This window comes from Urocitellus parryii, chromosome 9 (genome assembly GCF_045843805.1).
Source record: "Urocitellus parryii isolate mUroPar1 chromosome 9, mUroPar1.hap1, whole genome shotgun sequence".
Lineage (NCBI taxonomy): Eukaryota > Metazoa > Chordata > Mammalia > Rodentia > Sciuridae > Urocitellus > Urocitellus parryii.
The window spans coordinates 52229761-52243291 of NC_135539.1; the positions used below are offsets into that span (position 1 = coordinate 52229761).

The 13531-nt window shown below is 32.1% G+C and overlaps 1 protein-coding gene across 3 annotated transcripts in view; it reads right to left on the bottom strand.

The window, feature by feature from the left end:
• The window catches only part of Epc1 (enhancer of polycomb 1), a 57704-nt gene that overhangs the window by 26264 nt on the left and 17909 nt on the right, over positions 1–13531 (bottom strand). The window lies entirely within an intron of this gene.

Here is a 13531-nt window from a genome sequence, read left to right on the forward strand (position 1 = left end):
TGAAACAAACTGACTCCTGGCAAGAAGCTTCAGTCTTCTAAAACTGTTTCCTCCAGTGGGAGATAAATGCAATCTACAGAGTTGGTTGGAGATTTTAAGTAAGATAAATGTGAGTAAAATATTTAGTATAACAGATGCTTAAATTTGGGTTGTTACCTTCCAGAAAGGTTTTATTAGTTTGATACTACTACCAGCTGCCATGAAAATATTGTTCTCACCCAGTTATATCAACACTGAATTTTGGCATATACTTTATTAAACAATTATAGGTACCTTCGTATTATATAAATGTATCGCTGATGAAAAACATTCCAACAGTATGAAAAGTTCCAGTCTTCCTAGGTAGTCCCAGTTAAGAGTGCATATATTCTTCTAAAATATATGTGTATGAATATATGTATGATCCTATTAAAGAGTAATAGTGTTTTTATTTTTATGTGGTTAAGAACATGACTTCTGTAAATAATACCCTGGATTTAAAAAATGGTTCTACAGTCTACTAGGTCCATGACTTTGGGACTTGTGAAAAATTAATTCTCTCCCAGGGCAGTTTTATTATCTATAAATGTACATTACATGCATACCATATGGGATTGTGGTTAAGAAAAAATGCCTAAGATATAATAAGTACCCAATACCTGGTAGATGATGGCTATCTTTCCCCTATTAATGAAATAAAAGTTTTACATAGACGTAGTTATCATTTATGGCATTGTGTGTGAACAATATTCTGTAAAAATTAACTTCTTACGTTTATATATCCATTTTTCACAACTATAAAATAAAATTTTTGCTTATCAATATTACAATGCTTTAAAAATCTTATGTGTGGTTTTATGTTGTATAGTACATCTCACATAAATAACTTGCTCATATCTTCAACAGTCAAGAAAATACTTCCCCTTTATATATGGTATATAGTGGAAAGGTATCATAATATATGCAACATACTTTCTAACAGTTCCATAAAACTTGCAGGATTCATAGAAGAAAAAAAACTGCAAAATATTAACCACTGTAGAATGTAGGTGGGTGGTATGGAGATGTTCATTGTATTGTTAACTTTTATACAAATTTGAAAAAATTTATAATGAAAAAACAAACAAGAGGGTTCTAATTCTAAGGGTCCTAGATGTATACAATACACAGCAAAAATGGTTAAGTTATTCTGTTTTTAAAAAGTCTCAACAACTGGGATAACTATTACCCTATACAATTCATATTTACTTCCTCCCAAAGTACTAAGTTTATGAGAAAGGGAGGAGACCAAATATCAGGGTAGCTGGAGAATAGTGAGGTGGGATAATTGTTAACTGCTTCTACATGGGGTTTATCATGCACTCTTAGGTGTCATGTAAAGGATTTCCTCATACACATACACACATATGGTTAAGAAGAACAATATTTAATGACATTGATAATTCTCTAAGTAAAAAGGGCTAATCTGAAAATTGTATGCTAAGGACATTTAATATTTTAAAGACACAACTGAACATATCTAATATGTAGAAAAGGTCTAAAAGCACACACATACATAAACTAATCCACTTTTTACTTTTATTCCCTTCTTTGCTTTATTTTTTTCATTGCACTTAATCTTATAATATGCTGTATAGTTGATGTGTTTACTGTCATCACCTACCTGTTCCCTTACTTCCAATCTAAGCACCATGAAAGAAATTTTTGTCTAATTTGCTTTCTGCTATAATATCACTACTCTGAAATGGTACCGGGACAGATCATGGTGCTTAAATGAATATATATGCATGCACGGGTATATGTACACCCACATAAATATACATACATACATACATACACACACATATAATTTCAAAGTATAACATCAAAAGATTAACAGTGTACCTTTGGGTGGCACACTTTTGAAACTTACTCTTTCATACTTTTATTTCTCATATTTTCTAAAAGATACTTGCAGTACTTTTTTTTTAAAACACACACAAAAATCTGAATTTATTTCACTAAATGATTCTAAAACAATGATAATTTCTAAATGATATACTTTACATTCATTATATGTGTAGCTTTTCAGGTAAAGAAAATATTTCAAAAATCTAAATCTATATACATTTATTTCCATGAAACAACATTCAATTTTAAGTGAAAAATGGGATTGTTTTTGTAAATTATAAAGCCAAGTAACAAATCAATTAGAATATATGCTCTATACTTAATTATTTACTGAATGCCTTGATCAAATACCTACAATGATACAACTCTAAAATACAATTATATAAAAAGTTCAGAAGTTCCTTGAACACAGTACCTATCAGTGAAAGTTTTAAAGCAATCTATTTTTGCTCTGCATAGGCTAGCATCCCCAACAGGTAGTCTAATAAAGGTTTTAATAGTCTATATCCATGAACACAGAACAATTATTCATTAAAAAAGAATTATTCATTATTATAGCTCATACAAAACTTTTATAATACAGTTAAGAAGTGGTGGTATAGAAAGAAAGCTAGAGATATAAAGCAGAACATCTGGGCTTAACTTTGTTTATTAATTAAGAAGTATATGTTTATTGAGTGTGCTAACTTGGTGACTGGGGACACATGGTAAGTAAAATAAATATGCCTTATGTGTTTACACTGCAGTAGGGAGGTAAAGTGTAAAAATTAAAGTGCTACGAAGGAAAAGAATAATGCATTATGGAAATAGGAAAATCTATAGGAAATAGTTTTGGGGCTGGTATATCTTTCACTAGTGCAGAAAATGACATGTAGGCTAATGTCTGTGGGAATAAGAATTAGGTAAAAAATTGCTTTAAGAAAAGGGAAGAGTGATTTGAAAAACATTTATTAGTTTATGATACTTTGGGGGTAGCTTATTTATATTATACAATATTTTCAGTAATTAGGCTCAGTTGTACTTCCAGAGTTAATTACCAAAATACTATGATCAACTTCAATTTTTCATAAAATAACAAGTTTAATCTCAAACCAGCCTGATTTTACAGAACAAAGCAAATAAAATCATTTAAGGAATTCTTAAATTGATTAATTGATTAACATACAATCTTTAAGAATGGAATTAGAGAAACAATTTATGATTTAACAAATTTTTTAAAAGCCTATAACTTAAAAAATAAAAAGCACATCAGAAATGACTAAGCAAAAAAAAAAAAAAAAAAAGAAAAAAGAAATGACTAAGCAATGACCTTGAGAAAGTTCAGATGCACATTGTCAATCTCCATGAACCTTGCTACTATGGCATTGACCAAACACACTCACTTTTGTTCCTTCAGTCTGCCTAATGCAATGGCAATTTAGCCTTTAGTGGCAAAGAACCAAGTATGCATTTTAGATTTAGATTCCTTATCTTACTCCAAGCCCAGCAAATTACCTGCCATGTATTTTTATTATGTGCATAATAAATGTAGTTTTTCTTATACCTTTTTTTCCCTTTTATTCCTCTCAGTTATTTTTGCTTACTCCATGAAACCACACTGCCTTTTCAGGTAGCTTTTTATGGTCTATTAAAGGCAGGAGTAGTAATTGCAAAAGAGTTATTAACTGGCTTTAAAGAGGCGTTAATCACTAATATTTGGGAAATCCTAAAACATCATTCTTGCTTTCACCCCACCATAGGTTAATTCCCACTCTTCTTCCAAATCAATCTTAAAATTATCTTTATTTCTCTGAGGTAGGATCTCTCCCTGATTCGTGCTGCTACAGTAATGTATTTTATATTTAGAAGATTGTGATAATTACTCACTGATCTCTAAAATGTAAGCTTTTTAAAATTAGAAGTTATGTCTAACTTACTGTTCTATCTTTTCCTTCAAAAGATGTATTCTTTTAAAGTAAATATTTGAGGACTAAATAAAAATATCTTTGTAATCTACTCAGCATCTAGTATAATATTTTGGCTTATTGCCAGTGCTTAATATCTTATAAAACATCATAAAGAAAGATAAGGACCAACCTAAATAAAAAAACATTAAAAAAGTCATTTCTACTTTTTCAGTATTAAATATTACAAAACTAAAACGAGCTATTCAAGATTATATCACAGTTTCCAAAACAATTATACTATAATTTGTTAAATTTTTAAAGTGAATAATGACTTTAACATAGCCATTATGACAATTAGACATTTAGACCTTTTTTCAGTCACCAAGTTAAAAACAGCTTATTACAAGCAGTAATAATATAACCCTTATGCATAAATAAGAAGTGATAACTAATTCCATTAAAAAAGTTATTTAAGATTTAAGAGGTTTAAATCTGATTGTTTATACATATTGAGCTAGACTCCACTGCTAACAATGAAAAGGTCTGAGCTGAATAATTTTCTCTTCTGGGTTGTTTTCAAATGATATTTCCAAGAACTAAAACATTAACTCTATTCAGGAAAGGAACATTGTTTTGGCAAGTGCTCCCTAGTTGTTCTTCATCTATATAATGAACTCTTGCCTGGCTCATTATAATACCCTCCTAATTAGACCCTTTCTCTAGTTAGATTAGTTCTGTTAATTACAAGTTAGATCATGTCATTCCTTTACTCAAATATTCCAATTATTTCCCATTTCACTCAGAATAAATGCCAAAGTCCTTAAGGTTCCACATGATTTACAATTCCCTTTTCATTGCTATCTCCCTGAGTTCCTTTACTATTCTGCTCTTCACTCACTCTGCTATAGTCATACAGGAATCCTTGCTGTTTGTCAACTGTGAAAGAAATAGCTTTTCCCTTAAACTTTTTGGTCAAAAGTCATTCTTTTAAAATCTTTCCACTATACACTCACCAGAATGGTTAAAACAGAAAAAGCCGACAATATCAATGACAGTGAGGATTTGGAATAACTAGAACACAATACACTGTCAATGAGAAAAAGACAAAGCAGATTTTATAAAACCAAACATATATAATCCATATGTCCCAGCAATTTTACTCTTAAGTATTTACCTAAGAGAAATGAAAACACAAGCTCACAAAAATATCTGGGGGTAAGGATGTATAAAGTTTTATTCAAAATAGCCTCAACTGTACACATTCAAATGTCCATCAACAGGATAGTCAGAGTCCTCCATCAATAAGAGGAACAAATTACTTATACATGCAACACCTAATCTTTTTTTTTTAATTACAATATGTACAAATAGCTGCACACAAAAGTATATACTTAAGTCCATTTATGTGATGTTCTAAAACACCAAGATTAATCTATGGTGGAAATAATTCATAATAGTAGATGCCTCTGGGGAACAGAGATAGAACTGACTAAAAAGTGGAATGAAGGAGTTTTCTGGAATAATGATAATGTTCTGTATCTTGATGAGGGGCTGGGTTATACAAATATATGATTTTGCTAAAATTCAGCTAACATATACTATTTGTGAATTTAATTGCTGACCTCAAAAAGGGTAAAATCGGTAAACAAATGCTAAACTTTTCTTGAACATATGCATATGTAGTACTTAAGGAAACATGAGCTGATGTTCAATTACTTGAAAATGCATTTTAAAAATAAGATAAACCGAGAGATGGAGAGATGGGTAATAGGACAAACATAATAAAATGTTAATAATGGTAGAATCTAAATAGTGGAGTAGTATGTGTGGGTGGTCACTATAAAATTCCTGAAACTTTACTGAACATCTGACAATTTTTGTAATAAAGTCTTAAAAAAAAAAAAAAAGAAAAGAAAAAAGAAAAAAAAGAAAGGATCCTTCTCCCCTCTCAATCCCAGAATACCCTGTTCCACTATCCTGCTTTATTTTCCTCTACAGGAACTATCACCTCCTTATAGACCACTTGGATTTTCATTTATTATCAGTTTCCTTTCATCACAGTATAAGATTCATGAAGTCAGGAGCTTGATTTTTTAAATTCACTTTATTCCAGGTATAGAATCATGCCTAACACATTCAAGTATCAAATAAACACTTGTTGAATAAATGAGCAATGAATTATATGCATCACTTACTTAAGGTCCAGAAACGACTATGATTCGAAACAGACTTCATAAAAAACTAAGATAAAAATTTCATAAAGGCAAACAAAGAAACAAATAAATAATTCAGGGTGAATAGTCAAAATAGCTGAATAGACAGAACACTTGGCAATTGTAGCAATTTAATATTATTTTCCACAAGAAATAAATAATAAAAAAAACCCTCTAAGACTATTGCTCTCTATCTATCCTCCTACTAAAAGCCCAATATTCTGAAATTATTTTTTAGAATATGAAATAATAAAGGAAGACCTTTGCTAAGGTACAGGTAAAATAGCAGTTTTAATTTTTAGTTGTAGATGGACACAATATCTTTATTTTATTTATTTTTATGTAGTGATGAGGATTGAACCCAGTCATGTACCAGGCAAGTGCTCTTCCACTGAGCAACAACCCCAGACCTAAAATAGCCCAGTTTTAAAATTTCATTTTAGTGTAACCTATTTTTCAATTTGCTACTTTCTTTGCAAAATAGTCAGGACTTATTAGTTACTAAGTAGCACATTCCAAACAGCCTAAGCAAAATTAAGTTTAATTTTGATTCTTAATTTCTTATGTCTCTTATTTGTAGTCCTTACATCCCTCTAAACTTGGGTTGTTTGTGCTGTGCTTATTAAGCACCTACATGCTCATTTGATATTTGGCTAGTCAAGGAAAAGAGAGTAAAACAATAGTCTCATTTTATTTTTGGAAAAGTTACAATCCAACTGGAAGGTTTCCCTAAAAATTAAATTTAAAAATCAACTTTAAAAAGGCCCCAAAAGCTGTTTTGTTGTTAAAACAGTCTGAATACATCACCCTCATACTTAATCCTTGGCTCTCTATTGCTTTCCTGTTGAAATTCCAGCTTTCTTGGCACAACAAACAGGGCCCTTTATGATCTATCTCTAGCTCATTCTTCTAGTCAATACTTTACCACTTTCTACTCTAAACTTCAAAACCCCACCCGTATACTCCCTGTCTTTAAATTCATCTACAACCTTCTCTATTCTTTATAATTTGACTTGAGTACATACCATTCTTTTAAAAAATCTTCAACAACTACTATGGAGTACTATCACAGTGGTAATACAGAAGCAGAGGTGACTTTAAAAGTATCTACATTCGTATTCAGTTGAAATCTTTATGAAGTAAAAAATTAAGCCAAGTCAGAATCCAGAAAAAAATTCGGTGATAGTGATTTCATGCTCCCAAACTACATGCCTCACACATTTCAGAAAGGGCAGGAATAACAGGTATAGAAAGAAAAAAACAAGACCGACCAAGTTTAATAACAAGATTTTTTTTAAAAGGAAAATCAATCATCTTGGGCAAAGTATTAATCAACTTGGAGGAAATGATTTTGTGAATTCTGTCAGCTTTGATTTGCGAACCCGCAGAGTTTATTAAGTCTATTATCCATATTCCCAGAACTAAAATAGTAATTGCTAACAACACTGGCCATTTATTACATGCCAGATCTGAGTAACACATACCTTATTTCATTTTTTCATTTAAAGTTCATAGCAACCTTAAAATATAGCAACTATCAACCCCATTTCACAGAAATTGTAAACTTGCCCAGGTTCTTAACATTAGCTGGATTCATAAGCATTACTCCAGAGCAAGTGCTCTTAATAAGTTTCCTATTTTAAGTCTCAAAACACATAGACTGGCCATAGATTGCTTATTTGTTGTAAGGGAAAAACAGTAACTACACTGAAAAAAATTGAACAATACTTTGTGTAAGATATCTTGCCTGGTGCTATCAAGATTCCTGTGGCAGAGTCCTTCAAACACTTAAAAACATATTCTCTGGATTAGACCAAATGTAGTCCTGGCAGAGCTATAATTTGTCATTTTTCTATTTTAAGAATATGGCCAAGACAAAGCTAACATAGAATCACTCTATTAAAAAATGTATTCTTTAATACACATGATAAAAAGACTAACCATCCCTTGAAATAAATATTTACAGATACAGGCCATGATGATACAATATAGGCAGCAACCCTTTAGGTTATGTACTCTCAAACGGTTTTAAAAAAAAATGGTGTGTGTGTGTCACACACACAAAGGGAGAAAGAAAAAGAATGAGTGTATGTGAGAGAGGACTGAATTGGGGTGGGGAAGGCAGGAGGGAAGGAGGAAGAGAAAGAGAGCAATAAAGCAAATGGGGCAAAGAGTTCAAAATAGGTGTATCTTCATAAAGGGTGTTCAGTATTCTATACAGTATTCCTTTTCTTTAAAATTTTCTGAAATTGAAAAAAAATAGTTTATTTTTTCACGAGGTAAGAGCAAAAAGAAAAAAACAATAGATTCCACAGGTAAGAGATAAAAGTACTTCTTTCATAATTGTTTCCAAATAACTGCATGATCTTCACATCAGTGAATATTTCTGACCCTATCTAAACTAGATAGTTTCAGAACAGCACCTTCTTAACAATAGTTTCAGAGACATTAGGTTATATGAGAATTTCTATGCCTAAACAATTTTGGCAAATGCACAAATAGAGGGATAAACAACGCTGAATAACTTCTTTATAGAACAATCCTCATATATTTTACATTACACCAAAATTCACTAGGCTGAGGCAGGAGAATTATGAGTTCAAGGCCAGCCTTGGGAAATTGGTGAGACCCTGTCTCCAAATAAAAAGAAAAGGTCTGGGGGCTATAGCTCAATGGTAAAGAGCTTCCAGGTTCAATACCCAGGACACATGCTCTCTCTCACACACAAAAATCATATTTCTTAACCATTCATTAGATCACTGTGTGATATTTTTAAATGTTTCGTGGGTCCCAGTTTTTAATTTACAGGAGTAAAAATTATGATAAGCATTCTCTTCTACAGACTTTTATCAATTTTGGGAAACACAAACCTTGTGACCCCTGGTACTGTTGAACTCATAATGACATATTTTACAGTTTTTTCAAAAGGGGGTCTGTTTTGACTGACACTGCAAATAACTTTTATGGACAAGAATATAAATTAGAGGTTGGGCGAACTATACCCTGGGGTTCAAATTCAGCCTACTATCTGTTTTTGTAAATAATTTTACAGGAGCACAGCTATGTTCAATCGCTTAAATATTTCCATAACTGCTTTTGCTCTACACCAGAAAGAGCTAAAATTGAGTAGTTCTGACAGACTGTAAGGCCTAAAATATTTACTATCTGATTCTTACATAAAAGAGAGAAATGTCATTTATTAGTTAAAAATTTTATCATTATATTTAACCCTACATTAAAATACTTAATCTTCACCCTGAATATTTAGTACTATTTAGAACTATCCCCCATTTTATAGGGAAAGTGGAGCTCAGTAAGATTAAGTCACTTGCCCGAGGTGGTAGAAGTAGAATTTGGATTGAGGTCTGACTCCAGAACCCCATGGTCTTTCTACTGTGGTTTAATTCCTCCTCCTTGTCTTCTTTTGCTTTCCCCATCTAGGGCTGAGTTCTGGTTGGTACAGAATACTAAGAGAGAAGCAAAAAGGACTTTAAACAGCTGAAGAGGTGATCTATAGTATCATGGTACAAGGACCACTGGGAAGCTATAGTCAACTTAAGGAAAAAAGAGCGGATTTGCTAACTCCTGTCAGGATTCTCTTTGGAGTACTTCTACTTGATAAGAACTCATAAGGCTCAACTGCTGGTAATATTCAGGCATCCTGGATATAAAGGATAACACTGGGAAAATTAAGACACAAGAAAGCCAGTCCAGTTACATGAAAGGACTTATATGATAAACTAAGTTGAAACACAGTATTAAAATAGACCAAATTTGAACGTGCCCTGTTCTATCAAAAACCCAAACAAACAAACAAAAAACCCCTGATTTATCTATTTTGTTTTCCAATCAATGGTATAAGCATGATTTAGCTATTGTAACAATTATTTTATTACATACTTTGTTTTATCCAACTAAAATCAAACCATTAAGGTTTGTATGAATGCTAAGATTAGTATAGGTTTAAGATGAGTGGAAAACTATAATATAGGAAAAAGTGATAGTTCATACAGCATACTTATTAAATTCAGAATGCAACTGAAAATAACTTTACATAATTTTTTTTTCTTTCTTAACTTTCATTAAGTCTCCTGGTTTCAATAAAACCATGAAACCCTGGGATATTTGTAATAGAAGTAGTATCTTTATATAGTGATCATAAAATGGGCTCTGATAGTCTCAAAAACTTTGTTTTTCATTTGCTCAAACTCATCCTCTCTTCTAATTAACACAGTAGATGTTTTGTTTTCAAATCATAATTTCAAATTATTCTAATTTGCTTAATGTTATTTGGTAACATAAATTCTTTTTTTAAAATATAAACATGGTGCATAGAAAAGTTTCTGAGACTATATTTGAACGCTCTATAAAACAGAAAGACATATAAAAGTATCCTATTTAACATCACACACTCTGATCAGAAACTTACATTGGAATCCCAATTCTACCATTTACTAATTATGTACTGATTTCCCTAAACTTCAATTTTCTTTTTAGTACAATCAGTTAATTATCATTGTAAGGACAGATTAAGAAATATACATAAAGTCAGCACAATACCTAATATTTGAAGAATATATTTGAAATTTATATATAATTATATATGTACAAAACATATAATAAATTTAAGAACTTCCATTTAATTTTTATTAGCAGACTATCACTGAACAAAATAACTGTCAACCTCTAAAAATTATCAAATTCCACTACAGAATTTAAGAATTTTTTGAGACAAATGCAAGTTAGTTAGAGACTACAGTAGTAACATTAGGTTTTACATGAGAATGAGGTCTTTCTACTCACTTTAAAACATAAAACAAAAAGAGAAAAAAATGCATAAAAACCATCAGGAAGTCTTGTCCTCACATCTTTCCTGATCAAGTTGGAAGTTAATGTCAGCAATTCATGTCAGTGTTGTTATACCCTACAAGTCATCCCAAATGGATGAGAAAACTCAGAAACATTTAGAAACTTTGCTTCTGAAATAAATCCTGTAACCTCTTCCCCATGGAAACAGGACAAAATACGTAATGATTTTGATCAGGAGAGGAAGAGGTGAATGTTTGCAAAACTTGAACAACATACCTACAGCAGTTGTAGATCTAATCCTAATACATTTAAATCACTATCTCTTTAGTTGGTATTTAAAGCCATAAAAGGGCAATTACATTTCTTCTTGCAAAGGTCCTTAGATTCATATAGACATCACAAAAATTCCTTCCCTATTTCTAGCAAAAAGAAATGAACTACCTCAAATAAATAAAGATTCCAGATAATATTTAAGACAAGTTTCTCACAAAAATATTAAGTAAATCATGTAAGTCTGAATCATCTTAGGAGCTACCTTAAATTTGGTCAGAATGAATCTTCAGGTCTAAACAAGAAACAAGTAATCACATCTCATTTCAACTCAAAGAAACAACTTGTGGCAGACAGTGCCAATTTTTTTTTAACCTTTTGAGGGCAAATTAATTTTCCAATAATAAATGGTAGCAGAGGACTGTAGTTACAATACCAGTACTGAATTAGGAGTTTATTTCAGTCTGATATTTATCAAACCAAATCAGCATGCCTGCTAGTAAGGAAATGGTTATTGATACTTATATTAAAACCTAATCAAATCATGGTCAGAATACATTATATAGGACAGAATAGATTAAAAACAAACAGATAATACATGGCCCACTTAAAATATACTGCTGAGAGTCGGGTGCACTGGTAGATACATGCAATTCCTATGACTTGGGAGACTGAGGCAGGAGGATCACAAGTTTGAGACCAGCCTCAGCAATTTAGAGACCGAGTCTCAGAATAATAATAAAAATTGCTGGGTATATAACTCAGTGTGTAAAGCACCTCTGGGTTCATTCCCCAGTACAAAAGAAAAAGAAAAGATACACTTCTAATTTCTCTTCACAAAGGCTCTCTAAAAACAAGAGGACAGTTAGCACACAGCCAAAAATGCAAGGAATTATAGCATAAAATCTACAACATCTCATCTTTCCTACCCCAATACACAAAGATGAATACTGAAAGTGTATTCAAATATTTATGGAACAATTCTACTTTCTGGCTCGCCTATGGTTGGGTGAAGCTATAAAACTGATTCTGGTCAATGAATTAAATCAAAGTGACCCATATTACATGTGGACCAGAGCATTTAATTGCTGGTGAAAGATGTGAAATCTTTCAAAGCATTCAAAATTATGAATCATCACTTTGGAGATGTTAACTGTGGTATAAGCGTGGTTCCCCAGCTGACCCATGATGATGAACCCAAATGTGACATGAGCAAGAAAAAACTTCTGATATCAATACACCACTGAAGACTTTGAGTCTATTTTTTAATCCCAGCATAATCTGGCTTTGGCTAATAAATAAAAATTAGTATTCAGAAGTGGAGTACTTTCATAACAAGAAAACAAACTGAAAAATGAATAACTAAAATATAGGCCATTGGTTTGAAGATCAGGACACAAGGAACCCTTTCAGAAGCTAAGAAGGATGGCAAACCACGCAATGCAGTGCAAATTATTTGGTAAAGTCAGTCATGATAACTTTTAAAAATGTATAACCCTAGGGAAGGAGGTAAAAAAAAAAAACTGAACATTAAAATGATGAATTGGTGTTCTGAGTTTGATATTACAAGAAAGGGAGGAGAGACAGAGACAGTGACACAGACACTAAGCATCTAGCTCTTCCAGCAAAAGTTCAGTAGGTTCACAATAACAGCATTAGGAGAAAAGACAAAAGAATACTAGTACACTGAGCTGAATCGTTAGCACATTAGTCTAAGCTATGCTGCCAATGAACAAACCAAAGACCAAAATCTTGATTGATTTAAATAGTATGTTTATGTCTTCAATTTTTTATAGGCAAAAAGCAGGTTATAAAGTGTTTTAGCTTCCCAAAAGGGCACATTTTCCACAGGCTATTTCAGATTAGGCTCTGAGATGATGGAAAAAGGAAGATCTAGATATTACTACCAATACAATAGTGTCCCCTGCCCCCACGCACACACAGTGGACTGGGTAGCCTCTCCAGGAGGGCAGACTTAATGCCTAAATAAGAATATTCCCCATACCCAGGGGTGGGGGCCGCCCTTGTAATGGCAGCTTGGTGGCCTTTTAAATTGTTATCGATCAATGCAGCTCTCAATCTTCCTTTATACAGAAGAAAGTATTTATTATAGATATCCTATTCCTATTACTCCAGTGTACACTGGGGTAGAAGAGTTGTAGATAATATTTTCATTCATAAATTTCCAGATCTGATATACAGAATAAAATGTATCACCTGGAAATCCTGAGACTTCAAGTTTGATACTGTCATTAATTGGGATTTTGAGTTGATTTTACCGGGGAGGAGAGGAGTGTATTTTGTTTATGAGAAGGGTAAACCAAATCTTTGGTCAACCAGAAAGATAAGATATGTCATTAGTATTGTTTGCCAAGTATTTTTGTTTCTGCCTTTTGGTCATATGCTAGGACTGTACCTTTTGGTACCTCTACAATTAGGTGGAACTTTTTCTAGTGAAATTACTTTTTCTAGTGAAATTCTCAC